This window comes from Papio anubis, chromosome 10, assembly GCF_008728515.1.
Source record: "Papio anubis isolate 15944 chromosome 10, Panubis1.0, whole genome shotgun sequence".
Taxonomy (NCBI): Eukaryota; Metazoa; Chordata; class Mammalia; order Primates; family Cercopithecidae; genus Papio; species Papio anubis.
This window is the reverse complement of record NC_044985.1, coordinates 86,455,540-86,469,811: the sequence shown is the minus strand read 5'-3', so window position 1 is coordinate 86,469,811 and position 14,272 is coordinate 86,455,540. Positions and strand designations below refer to the sequence as shown.

General features: G+C 41.3%; 1 long non-coding RNA gene across 1 annotated transcript; it reads right to left on the bottom strand.

Moving 5' to 3' along the window:
- Nucleotides 1-4,474: 4,474 nt before the first annotated feature.
- LOC116269185 lies at nucleotides 4,475-7,429 on the bottom strand. The gene is made up of 3 exons (XR_004176625.1): nucleotides 7,408-7,429; nucleotides 4,605-4,654; nucleotides 4,475-4,502 (listed from the first exon to the last, which is right to left on the bottom strand). It is a non-coding gene; the product is annotated as an uncharacterized LOC116269185 (long non-coding RNA).
- Nucleotides 7,430-14,272: the final 6,843 nt, after the last annotated feature.

Genomic DNA, 14,272 nt, shown 5'->3' with positions numbered 1-14,272 from the left:
CCGCTCCTATTTATAGGACATAGTGGAAATGGCCTACAACATAATATGTGTCGTGCAAGACAACATCTAGTGATGAATTCACTAGTACGATGCCAGTTAAACCTCCCACTGTGAAATTTTTTGAAACATTGCATGTTTGCAAATGTCTTCATTCCACCCTTACATTTACTTGACAATTTGGCTTGAAAATAATATTTCCAGCTGGGCACGGTGGTTCACACCTGTAATCCCAGGACTTTGGGAGGCTGAGGCAGGCGGATCACATGAGGTCAGGAGTTCAAGACCAGCCTGACCAACAAGGAGAAACCCTGTCCCTACTAAAAATACAAAATTAGCCGGGTGTGGTGGCACACGCCTGTAATCTCAGCTACTCGGGAGGCTGAGGCAGGAGAAATGCTTGAACCCAGGAGGCAGAGGTTGTGGTGAGCCGAGATGGCACCCTCGCACTCCAGCCTGGGCAACAAGAGCGAAACTCTGTCTCACAAAGAAAAGAAAAGAAAAGAAAAGAAAAAAGAAAAGAAAAAAGAAAAGAAAAGAAAAGAAAATTTCCTCAGAAATTTGAAGACATTGCTCCATTGTCATACAGCATTCAGTGCTGCTGCTGATCAATCCAATGCCATTCTGGCTTTTGATCCTTTATATATGAACTCTTCTTTCCTCTCTGCAACCTTTTAGGATCTTTTCTTGGTTAATGTTTTTCTGAAATTTCATTATGTTATGCCTCACGTAAGGCTTTTTTTTTTTTAATTCCCTGGGATGGACACCAGATGTTTTTTATATGGGAAAATGTTATTGTACTATTCTTTGATAATTTATTTTCTTTCCCATACTAGACCTACCCTACCCTGAGAGGATGACTATAGACTATATGAACTATAGACTCTCACTCAGTCTACCTTCTGGTTAGGTCTGGCCAATATCAGACCAGATCACGGGAAGAGAGAGAGGTCAGAATATTTCTCCCGTATACTCAAATTATTATCTCTGTATACTCAAATAATACTTGTCCGCTGGTAGGTTTCACTTTGAAGTCATCAAGCGGGATCCACTTGCCTTATTGTAGCATTCCCGAATGTGCTTTCTTGTCTCGTTGCTGTTGCAGAGCCACATCTCTCAGGCACTAGCTACATCTATCACTGGAAGGCCCTTCTTCCTTGGCTCTAGTTCTTATTGGACCCTATTTACATGGCCTCCTCCCCTTGCATTTCAGCCCTAGGAGTGTAATAGCTTCTCATTGCTGCTGGTCCCTGGACACTATACCACCTTTGTTTGTCCCCTTAATCCTTGCTGCTCACACTCCCATAAATAGTCCTTTCATAAAAATCTCTTTATCCCAACCATGTACTCATGTGCTGAATTAGGTTTGCTATTGGAACTCTGATACAAGATTTCTCTCTCTCTTTATAGAGGTAGTGTCTTGCTCTATCATCATAACTCACTGCCGCCTCAACTCCTGGGCTTGAGTGATCCTCCTGCCTCAGCCTTCTAAGAGCTGGGACTACAGATGTGAGCCACCACACCTAGCTAACTTAATTTTTTTTTTTTTTTTTTTTTTAACAGAGATACATCTTGCTATGTTGCCCACGCTGGTCTCGAACTCCTGGGCTCAAGCAATTCTCCTGCCTCAGCCTCCCAAAGTGTTGGGATTACAGGCTGATCCTTTAACTTTGTCCTCTATTTTCCATTTATATGTCATCTCTTGAATCTACCTTCTGGGAAATTTCCTCATCTTCATCTTCCATACTGTCTATGAATTTCTCATTTCGGCAATCATATTTTTCATTTCCAAGAGCTCCCATTATTCATTTTCTTTCTAATTTTTATTGTGCTCAAATACACACAACATAAACTCAACTGTCTTAACTATTTTTAAGTATATAGTTCAGTGGTATGAAGTACATTAATATCATTGTGCAACCATCACCCATCTTCAGAACTCTTCCTCTTGCAAAATTGAAACTCTTTCTCCATTAAACAATAACTCCCCACTCCTCATTCCCCCAGCCCTTGGCAACCACCATTCTTTCTCTTTTTCTACCTCATATAAGTGGAATCATATAGAATTTGTCTACTGATAATTCTTTCTTATCATAGCATTCCATTGTTGTTTATGTTTCATAATTTATTTCTCTTCCTGCATTGTCTTTGTTTACTCTAAATTCCATCGTTTTAGTGTCTGCTTTCATGATGGAGACATTCCTCAGATGTCAAGTGACTTTCACATAATAGTTGATTATTATCTCTGTACTCTCAAATACTTGTCCTCTGGTAGGTTTCACTCTGAAGTCATCAAGTGGGATCCACCTGCCTCATTGTAGGACTCCCAAATGTGCTTTCTTGTGCTGTTGATTTTTTTCCAGAAGAGAATTTGCGAGTCTTTTGCCTAGCATTCTTGGAGCCAAGTGCAGGAATTAGCCTGAGCACTTCAAGTTCAGAATAGACTTTCATTTAATAGGAATATTTGTCCGGAAGAAATCCTTGAAGTGAAATTGTGATACCCAGGGGTATGCATTTTAAAATTTAATGGATTCCAATGCAATTTTGGAAGCATCCAAAGAAAAAGGCTTGTTTTTTGTTTTGTTTCTTTTAGAAATGGGGTCTTGCTCCCAGTACAGTGGTGTGACCTTGGCTCACTGCAGCCTCAACCTCCTGGGCTCAAGCAATCCTCCCATCTCAGTTTCCCAAGTAACTGGGACCACAGGCACATACAACCATGCCCAGTTAAGTTTTGTGGGTTTTTTGTAGAGACAGGGTCTTGTTGCCCAGGCTGGTCTCCAACTCCTGGGCTCAGGCCATTCTCCCGCCTTGGCATCCCAAAGTGCTGGTATTACAGGCATAAGCCACCAAGCCCAGCCCAAAGAAAAAAGTTTAATATAGTTAAAAAGAACCAAGAAGCACATTTTATAAGCTTTCTATGTCATTGGAATTTAATGAAGTGCTTTCCTTATGGAATTAATGTTCCAAGAGGTAAAATAGACTGAAATAAATTCTGTTTTTCCATGGGTCCTACTTGGCTTCAGCATCAGTGCTAACATCATAGGCTATTTGAAAGACTAAACTTCTCTCATCTTTCTAGAAAACAAAATTAGATTACTTTAAGACCCATTTGATCAGTCTTACAGTAGAGGCAAAAAATGGAAACCTATGAAGAGGTGCTTGGTCTTATCTATCTATAAGGCCAAAGGAAGTAGCAGCTAAAAAAAAAATTGCTTAAACCATACCATCTTTGGTAACTGATATTTAAGTTTATGACAACTGTTTGCAGAAAATCCCAGGGTGGTGATTGTCCTATAGGGTGCCTACCTCTTTCTGGATTATAACTAGTTTCTTGTCCTAACTATTCTCATAACCTCTATGCCACAGAACATGAAGATTAGTGATTTCCAGAGTACCTAAATCCTATCCAGGTCATAACTGACTTATAGGATCTAGCTGTATGCTAATCTAAGTAGGTTTTCCTTTTTTAAAAAGTGCTGATTATCTTATCCCATAAGGTTGCTCCAAATTTTGTCCTAAATTCCTCACTACATAGCAGATAGTAAGACATGCTTTATAAACTCCTCTCCAGAGAGGCCAAGCCTCAGCCAGAAATAGACATTTCCCTTCCAAGATGATTGCAAGGAAGTCTTTAAGTTCTCAGTCTCTATGGTGACAGCTTGATGGAGATAGTTGAGGACTAGTACATGAAATATGCCTTGCCCTTTCAAATGCTGTAACAACCACTCAACATGAGCTCACAGACACCACTCATTGCTGTGTGATAGCAATCACTTTACCACTGCAGAACTGGAGCTGGGATTTCTTAACAGCGGGTAAGCTAAATACAGAAAAATACATCCAAACGACATTGTGTCTAATTCATTATTTTTCTCCTATCCTTTACTCTGAAGATATAGTTGAATTTTGCTTGAAGAAATGCATGTTAAATGCTGCATATTGGCAAATGTAGAGCTCAAACATTGGTTTATAGTCAACAAAATTTGAGCTTCTACTATTTGCCAGATACTGTGTTCTTTACAGATGTTCTACTATTGTCAATAAATATTCGTGAGTGAATGATTTTAAGAGCACTAATGTTGCCAATGATTACTGCTATCTTTTCTCAATATCACTTAGCCCTGCCCAGAATACACAATGAATTCAAAGGGCAGAGTGCTATGTCACTACTTCCTGTTACACACAGTGGGGTGTAGCTTTGCCCTCACTTATGTAGTCCTTGGTCAGTTTGACAAAATTAACCGAGCCATGGTACAAGCAGAATGACTTCGGCAGCCAACATATGAAAAAACTTAACCACTTACCCCTCCCATGTAGTGAAAAGATACTTGACTCCTCCCATGTAGTGAAAACATAGGCCTGCCCAGACTTGGTATTTAGAACACTAAAATAAGACTCTTTGTTTGACTCACCTCCTAAGTAGTCATTACATATGGGGCCCAAAGACCGCTTCTTGAAGATCTCTCTAGGAGAAAAGAGCTGCAGTGGACTAGTGGCTCCCTGACCTATGAATAAGGACAATCATCTATTATGTTACTGTTTTTTTGTTGTTTTCTTTAAAGCAAAGTCCTTTTAAAATCTCTACTAACTTGATTTTAAGTACGTACAGTTCTGAGGGAGAGTTGCAGCATAGATTACTTCTCAATATATGCGTGGTCTAGTAATAGTGAGGATGAAAAGAGGAAACCAAAAGGGAAGTTAAATTCACGCACAATATATAAGTTACTAATAAAATGACAATCCCGTACGCTCCTGCCCACAACCCAAGAGGGTCTACACTAACCAGAGTCTTGGCTTCCTTTCCTTTCCCTCCCTTCTGACATGATTTTTCTTCAAGGCTCTGTAAGACTGACATTTTGAGCTAGTTCTTCTCTTAGAACTTCCCCAAGTTTCTCATCACTTCCCTCACTGTATTTCTACTGATCCCTAAATCTTCTCTAACTCAAGAGCAGAGGACTTCTGAGTGGAAAATAACCTCAACCCAAACTTCCCCTTCTTATTCTGGCAATTAGAGTTACTATCCTGGTAGGACTTCAGGTTCTTAGAAATAGGATGATAATAATCATTTTATTGATAGTTAACATTTATTGAGCAATCAGTATGTCTCAGGCACTGGGCTGCACACTGTACACACTATATGCCACATTTGTACCTTATAGCAACTTCATACACAGTTACTATTATCCTCCTCCCCTTTTTTTTGAGACGGAGTCTCACTCTGTCACCAGGCTGGAGTTCAGTGGCATGATCTTGGCTCACTGCAACCTCTGCGTCCTGGGTTTAAGCAATTCTCCTGCCTCAGACTCCTGAGTAGCTGGGATTACAGGCACACGCCACCACACTCGGCTACTTTTTCTATTTTCAGTAGAGGTGGGGTTTCACCATGTTGGTCAGGCTAGCCTCAGACTCCTGACCTTGTGACCCGCCTGCCTAGGCCTCCCAGAGTGCTGAGATTACAGGTGTGAACCACTGCGCCCGGCCTATTATCCCCATTTTTATGGATAAGGAAAAGAAGGGATAGAATAGTAAGTGGATTGTCCAGGAGTGTATGGTAAATGCTAGAGGCAGGATGGAATCCCAGGGAGTCTGAGTCTAGAGGTCATACTCTCAACAACTGCACTAGGGTAGTTTTCTTCCCTTCCTCTTTGACTTCAGAGATGCAATCTAGTATAATGTTAAGTGTCTTTGGAGCCAGAGTGCCTGGATTCAAATTTCAGTTCCTCTCTTACAGCTACATGATCTAGAGCAAGTTATTTAACTTCCCCTCATGGTTCTAAGTCATCCCACTGGGTGCCGTGACTCTGATTAACTCCATCCAGGTTTGATCATTGCAATTAATTTCTAAACATTTCTGGAAATACTATGTATTATGTTAATATGTACTTGTTTTTATAGTACTTAATGTTTCTGTGCATTCTCTATTATCACAGCGATTTTTTAGTCCTCAATGCCTGAGATCGTGGTTTCTCTTCCTTTTCAACCTTTCCTTCATGCTAAGGTAAGTGCTTCGTAAATGTTGAGTGACTGACGACACGAAACAGTCATTGCAAGAAAGGTCTGTTAGAGGCAAAGTAATGTGACACTGGGCCTTGCATTACTTTAAGTCCAGGTGACAAATAACTATGCATTCTGCAGTTTTGCAGATCAGGGTAATCTTCAGAATAAATCAAGCCTTTGCTCCTGACAGAACATCCTTTCAATGGCAGCCAGAATCTCTTGATTCTCCGTCTCTGGGTGTGTAGGCAGGTAGACAGAAGAAAGCAAGGGATAGGCTGCCATGACATGTCCACGAGACTTTGCCAAGACATTGCAAAGCTAGTAACCCCCACAATGAGGAGAGGAGTTAGGCTGCAATTAACTCCTTGTCATCTGCTATAGCAGAGTCAGCAACCTGGCAGCTTTCCCCTTACTTTACTGAGAGAACACGTTCTTCCTTCCGGATATCCCCTTGAATCTCTGATCCTGAGGACATCCTATGACCTCCCTCCCAATTCCAAAAGAAGCAAAAGTCCGGGTACGGTGGCTCATGCCTGTAATCCCAACACTTTGGGAAGCTGAGGTGGGCAGATCACAAAGTCAGGAGTTCGAGACCAGCCTGGCCAATATAGTGAAACCCCGTCTCTACTAAAAATACAAAAATTAGCCAGCATGGCGGTGGGCGCCTGTAGTCCCAGCTACTTGGGAGGCTAAGACAGGAGAATCGCTTGAACTCGGGAGGCAGAAGTTGCAGTGAGCCTAGGCAACAGAGCGAGACTCCATCTCAAAAAAAAAAAAAAAAAAGAAGCAAAAGAAGATCGGATCCATAGTTGGTATCCGACTCTGTATGAGTGAGACTTAGAGGGGAGGAGGTCTAGAGATTTGCAAAGTAACACTTGAAAAGGGATCCAGCAGAACTGAGTCATAGATCACCTTTAATCATTGTGCCAATTACTTCTTTGGTAGAATGACAAATGGAAAACAATAATTGAAACCATTGAAATGAAAACTAAATCATTCCAGTTATAGGAAACAGAGTAGAGAAGGCCTGTTAACATTCACACAAAAAGGTAGGGGTGATCAAATTCCATGGGGCTTAGGTATGGCTTTTACTTGGAAGGTAGAAAAAAATTAAATCCTTCATATTTCAGAAGGTAGAATCATAGGATTTTAGAGCCGAAAACTTTTTTGAACTCATGTAATCCAAGTCTCATATTTTACAAATTAGGAAACTGAAGCCCAGAGAGGAAAAGTCACTTTCTAGAGGTCACAGGAATGATAACAGCACCAGGTGAGAGCTCTGGTCTCCTGCCTTTCTAATGCATCCACTGATGAGAAAAGATGCCTGTATCTGGGAAAGGCTCTCACGTTCAACTAAGGCCCAGGAAACATGAGAAAACCTGATAACTTCGTAGAAAGAGGAAGTTCTCATACCTCCATTCCCTGTATACTGGACCACAACACAGCTGTCCTCATTTTTCTCAAAAGTTTCAGGTTCTCTGATTTGCATGTTGATGTCATGTTCAAGTGGGACAAAAAAAGCATGCGAAAAGAGAGAAAGAAAAAATACTGCATAACATAAAGCAGAAGCAACGTTCTTCATGGCTTAGGGGTGTTTAGTAGCAAACTAGGAATCAAGAGGACCTGGATTCTCCTGGCTCTAGCTCTGCCACTTTGACAAGTCTTTTAACCTCTTTGTGCCTCAGTTTTCCTATCTGCAAAATGAAACCGCTCTATATTAAATTATTTCTAAGGTCTCTTTTGTCACTAATATTTTAGAATAATATTAGAGCAATATTCAATCCTCATGACACTAATATAATTTTATCATATCCTAGATTAGAAAGATATATATAAAATAAGGGTGGTGAGCAAGTAGTTGATTGTGAATTCATTTTAACAAATATTTATTGTTTTTTGTTGTTGTTGTTTTGAGACGGAGTCTCACTCTGTCGCCCAGGCTGCTGTGCAGTGGCATGATCTCGGCTCACTGCAACCTCTGCCTCTCGGGTTCAAGTGATTCTCCTACATCAGCCTCCCAAGTAGCTGGGACTACAGGTGTGTGCCACCATCATTGCCTCAAATTTGATCCTGGGTCAAAGCAAAATGCCAGGACTCTGGAATGCATCCTCATTGTTTTGCTATGAGCAAGCATTTCTGTTAATTTGGGAAACCAAGGGCAAGAAGTGGCCTATGAAGTGTGTGCTATATAATATGAAGAACAGAAAATGAAAGGATGAAATACTAGTATATAATTAAGAGACTCAACTGCAAAAACTCTTAACCTGAACACAAATTCTGAAAGTTAACTTTGTTCTAATATATCTCACCATTCCTCTTCGCCTTCGTGTTGCTAACAAACTTCCTGAAAGTTTTCTTCATCCTGTAATTCCACTCAACAAAGTAACCTTTATTTTCTGGCTTTTCTAACTTACTTTTCAAACAACCAAGTTTCTCAAAGATTGCCTAACAAACAGCCCACCCACCTGTTCCTTCTGCCTCTCTTTGAGACCTATATCACTGTTGTGCATCCATTCTTCCTTGAAATTTTGTCTTTTATCTCTTGCGGAGCATTTCCAGCACTATCCTAGTTCTCCTCCTGCCTTTTGCCTTTCTCTCATTTCTACTGTGTATTCTTTTTGTTTGTTTGAGACAGTCTTGCTCTGTCCCCTAGGCCGGAGTGCAGTGGTGTGATCTTGGCTTACTGCAACCTCCTCCTCCTGGGTTCAAATGATTCTCCTGCCTCAGCCTCCCGAGCAGCTGGTATTACAGGCACGTGCCACCATGCCTGGATAATTTTTGTATTTTTACTAGAGATGGGGTTTTACCATGTTGGTGAGGCTGGTCTCTAACTCCTGACCTCAGGTGATCCACCCACCTTGGCCTCAAAAAGTGCTAGGATTACAGGCGTGAGCCAACGTGCCTGGCCCCATATCTACTATGTATTCTTTGTTGGCTTTCTGTCCCTACATATGGATCGTGTCCTTGAGCTTTTTTTTTCAACCATCACTATACATAGCACCCCCTCCTGGGAATCTCATGATATTCCCAGAGCTTAGACTTTCATTTCTGCAGAGCAGTCTCAGTTCTGGAGGCATTCTCAAGACTTGTCAGAGGTGTAAACAAGGTACTTAATGCCAGATACCCCTTCTATTGTAAGACTAAAATTTCAAGTTCTGCTATTGTTGTATACTACCTACTTACGCAGGTGTAGTGAGGCTAAATCTGTCACCATTACATGTAACAACCAGGGGAGTGGCTGCATTTCACTTCACCAACAACAGTTTCATGGCCATGCAGGTATACTACGAAAAGTGAAAGCTTAGCATGTAGAATCATGTACACAGGCAACCTCTAATTATTTTATTGTGTCTTGACATAGATGTTGTCCTTTTATTCAAAAACCACCTGTTTTGTACATAAATTGCCCAAGCTACAGAAGCAGAGGAAGGCAGGCCTAGAGGAAAATAACTGGCGTGGTAGGCCCAGCCTCTAAAGAAATAACAGACTTTAGGAGAAAAACGCCTGCGGTCAATTCTCTCATGAATGAGACGTAAATAGGCACCCTGTGCTTCCGAAGCTAGAAATCACAGAGATCAGGATGCTGAACACAGTCACCCTCCTTTCCTTTTGAGAACCCCCTCTATTGTAAAATTTTCTCCCCAGGTTGGAGAATAGAGCTCAGAGCCTGTCTGATCATAAGTCTTAAACCAAGATGAATCATTCAATCTAATGTCATTGGCTTCAGCAATGTCCTACGATTAAGCAAAAGCCTTTCCAAAGAGCTTACAAAAAGGAATAAAAGTACACTGAGCACATTGCACATTAAATGAACAGGACATTACTATATAGGGGCAAATAGAAGCAGTAATGAACATTAAGTAAGCTTTCATATCCCACTGAAACTCTCCTTTGCAGCCAGAAAGCCGAAATAGCTAAAGGAAAACTACATGACTAGAGAACTGTTCTCTAAAACATGTTTTAGGCATGGCATAGCCTTTTCCCTCTTCTTTCTTTTTTTGAGGTGTGTCTGTGTGTGTGTGCTGGGGGCAGGGGTTCTTCTAAAATATTACAAAGACTGGCCAGGCATGGTGGTTCACGCCTGTGATCCCAGCACTTTGGGAGGTTGAGGCAGGAGCATTGTTTGAGCCCAGGATTTCAAGACCAGCCTGGGCAACGTGGTGAAACCTCATCTGTACAAAAAATGAGACATAAATAGACACCCTCTGCCTCCAAAGCTAGAAATCACAGAGATCTTTGCACGTGATATGCTTCTTCAAGTGGAAGACTCGATTCAATGAAAAATGAAGGTGGCCAGTGACAAAACAATAACTAGGAAAAAAGGCAAGTACCTTCAGACCTGCCCTGTCCCCTCCTCCCACCCCACCTTTCTGGACACAGTCACCCTCTTTTCTTTTTGGGAACCCACCCCGTTTTAAAATTTTATCCTCAAGTTTGAGAATAGCCCTATCAGGCTCTGAGCTCATACCTATAGGCGTGGGTGACATGCGGCTGTAGTCCCGGCTACTTGGAAGGCTGAGGTGGGAGGATCACCTGAGCCTAGGAGGCAGAGGTTGCAGTGAGCCCTGATCATACTACTGCGCTCCAGCTGGAGCAGCAAAGTGAGGTCCTGTCTCAAATAATAATAATAATTGTTATTTTATATATATATAAAAAAGTATGTATGTATCTCAAAGACTTAGTGTGGGAAAATTTAAATGCACAGTTAAGCAATATATAGAAATAAAACAAAGAAAACTCATCCACATCATCCCCAAAATATAATGAACTTTTCCAGCCATTTTTCTGTGCATTTGTGTACGTATTTCACACACAGAAATAGCGAGGATCACACTACTCATATTATTTTGTAGCCTGTTCTTTTCACTGACAATATATGCCATGAAATTATTTCCATGTCATATGTAACCCAAAGCCCTTGTTTGTTGGTTTGTTTTTTGAGATAGGGTCTCACTCTGTCAGCCAGGCTGGAGTGCAGTGGCACAATCTCAGCTCACTGCAACCTCTGCTTCCTGGGCTCAAGTTATTCTCCTGCCTCAGCCTCCTGAGTAGCTGGGATTACAGACATGCGCCACCACACCCAGCTAATTTTTGTATTTTTAGTAGAGAAGGGGTTTTGCCATGTTGGCCAGGCTGGTCTCAAACTCTTGGCCTCAAGTGATCCACCTGCCTCGGCCTCCCAAAGTGCTGGGATTATAGGCATGAGCCACTGCACCTGACCCTAAGGCCATTTTTTAATGGCGGTATTAAACATTCATATATGAGCTAAAAAGTATGATTGAACTCTTGTATGGACTGCATCCTAATTTATTTAACTAATTCTTAGTTCTCAGATGAGGTTTGCATAATTGGCTGAATTGTGTTCCCCCATAATTCATATGTTGATATCCTAACCCCCAGTACCTCAGAATGTGACTGCATTTGGAGACAGGGCTTTAAAGAGATAATTAAGTTAAAATGAGGTCATCAATGGGCCTTAATCCAATATGACTGGCACCCTTATAAAAAGGGGAAACTTGAACAAAGACACTTACAAGAACCATGTGAAGATCCTGCTGACAGCTTGATCTCAGACCTTTAGCCTCCACAATTGTGAGAAAGAAATTTCTGTTTAAACCACCCAGTCTGCCATGCTTTGTTATGACAGCCCTAGAAAACAAATATAGGTTGTTTACAATTTTTTTCCAATTAAGAACATCTTTGTATTTCACTCTCTGGGCACCTATCCAACTATTTCCTTGGAATACATTTCGAAACAAGGATTGTTGGGTCAAAGAGTATCTTTTTTATGCTTCTGATATGTATTGTTTGTCAAATTGTCCAGGCTAAGGGTGCGGTTTCCAGACTACTTCCAAGGCCACTAGTCTTCCTGGTGCCAGAGGTTTTCATAGGGTTTTCCTCTTTTTTCTAATTATGTGTTTTTCAAATTTTCCATTAGAAATACATGTTGCTTCTATAATAAAAAATATTTTTATTTTTTAAAAGGGAAAAAGAGTCTTATTCAATATAAAATATCTCCATATTTGACTGAATTAAAATGAAACTGTTATAGAGTTTCAGTTCTGTTTTGTTTATCTTTCCCCTAAGCTGGAGTGCAGTGGCCCTATCTCGGCTCATTGCAACCTCCGCCCCGCCAGGTTCAAGTGATTCTCCTGACGCAGGCTCCTGAGTAGCTGGGACTACAGGCGCGTGGCACCATGCTCAGCTAATTTTTGTATTTTTAGTAGAAACAGGGTTTCACCCTGTTGGCCAGGCAGGTCTCAAACTCCTGACCTCAGATGATCTGCCTGCCTCAGCCTCCCAAAGTTCTGGGATTACGGGTGTGAGCCACCATACCCGGCTGAGTTTCAGTTTTATAAGATGAAAGAGTTAGGGAGGTAGATGGTGGTGATGGTTGCACAAAATTTTGAATATATACATACCACTCCATTGTAGACCTAAAATGGTTAAGATGGTAAATTTTATATGTATTTTAACACAATAATTAAAAATTGAAAATGTCACATGAAACAGTGGTTTGAAGAGACAAAACTCAAAGCTCCTTAAGAGAATGAGAACAAAAGTCACAGACTAGAAGGAAATATTTGCAAAAGACGTATCTGATAAAACAGTGTTATCCGGCTGGGTGTGGTGGTTCAGGCCTGTAATCCCAACACTTTGGAAGGCCAAGGTGGATGGATTACCTGAGTCCAGGATTTCAAGACTAGCTTGGGCAATATAGCAAACCCTATCTCTACAAAAAAAAAAAAAAAAAAAAAAAAAAAAGCAGGGTGTGGTGGCTGAGGATGGCTTGAGCCTGGGAGGTTGAAGCTGCAGTGAACCGTGATCATGTCACTGCACTCCAGCCTTGGTGACAGAGTGAGACCCTGTCCCAAGGGGAAAAAAAAAGTTGTTTTAAAAAAATATATACAAAGAACTATTTTAAAAATGTAATTGTTAGGCTGGGCGCGGTGGCTCAAGCCTGTAATCCCAGCACTTTGGGAGGCCGAGGCGGGTGGATCACAAAGTCAGGAGATCGAGACTATCCTGGCTAACATGGGTGAAACCCCGTCTCTACTAAAAATACAAAAAACTAGCCGGGCGTGGTGGCGGGCACCTGTAGTCCCAGCTACTTGGGAGGCTGAGGCGGGAGAATGGCGTGAACCCGGGAGGCGGAGCTTGCAGTGAGCCGAGATCACGCCACTGCACTCCAGCCTGGGAGACACAGCGAGACTCCGTCTCAAAAAAAAATAAAATAAAATAAAAAAATAAAAATAAAAATGTAGTTGTTTATTAGAGATGGGGTCTTGCTGTGTTGCCCAAGCTGAATTAGAATTCCTGGGCTCAAGGGATCCTTCTGCCTCAGCCTCTGAAGTAGCTGGGACAACAGGCACAAACTATCATGCCCAGCTCAAAATACACAAAGAACTCTTAAAACTCTGGGAGCTAAGCTATGAAGATGCAAATATGTAAGAATGATACAATGGACTTTGGGGACTCAGGGGAAGGGGTGGGGAGTGAGGGATAAAAGACTACACATTGGGTACAGTGTACATTGCTCATACACTGCTCATGATTTAGTGATGGGTGCACCAAAATCTCAGAAATTACCACTGAAGAACTTATTCATGTAACCAGATACCACCTGTCTCCCTAAAACTGATTGAAATGAAAAGAAAAGAAAAGTAGCTACAATTGGTGTCATTTAATAATAAAGTTTAATAATAATTTCTGGTCACTAAAAAAATAAAAAGAATTCTTAAAACTCAACAATAAGAAAACAACCCAATTAAAAAATGGGCAAAAGAGGCCGGGTGCGGTGGCTCACGCCTGTAATCCCAGCACTTTAGGAGGCCAAAGTGGGCAGATCATGAGGTCAGGAGATCGAGACCATCCTGGCTAACATGGTGAAACCCCATCTCTATTAAAAGTACAAAAAAAAAAAAAAAAAAATTAGCCGGGTGTGGTGGCCGGTGCCTGTAGTCCCAGCTACACAGGAGGCTGAGGCAGGAGAATCGCTTGAACCCGGGAGGCGGAGCTTGCAGTGAGCCGAGATCACGCCACTGCACTCCAGCCTGGACGATAGAGCGAGACTGTCTCAAAAAAAAAAAAAAAAGAAAGAAAGAAAGAAAGAAAAGGGCAAAAGACCTGAATCGATACACATCACCAAGAAGATACACAGAAGGCAAATAAGCAATGAAAAATCCTCAACATCATAAGTCATTAGGGAATAGCAAATTAAAACAACAATGAGATATCAGTACAAACCTACTAGAACGGCTAAAATCCAAAAGAGCGA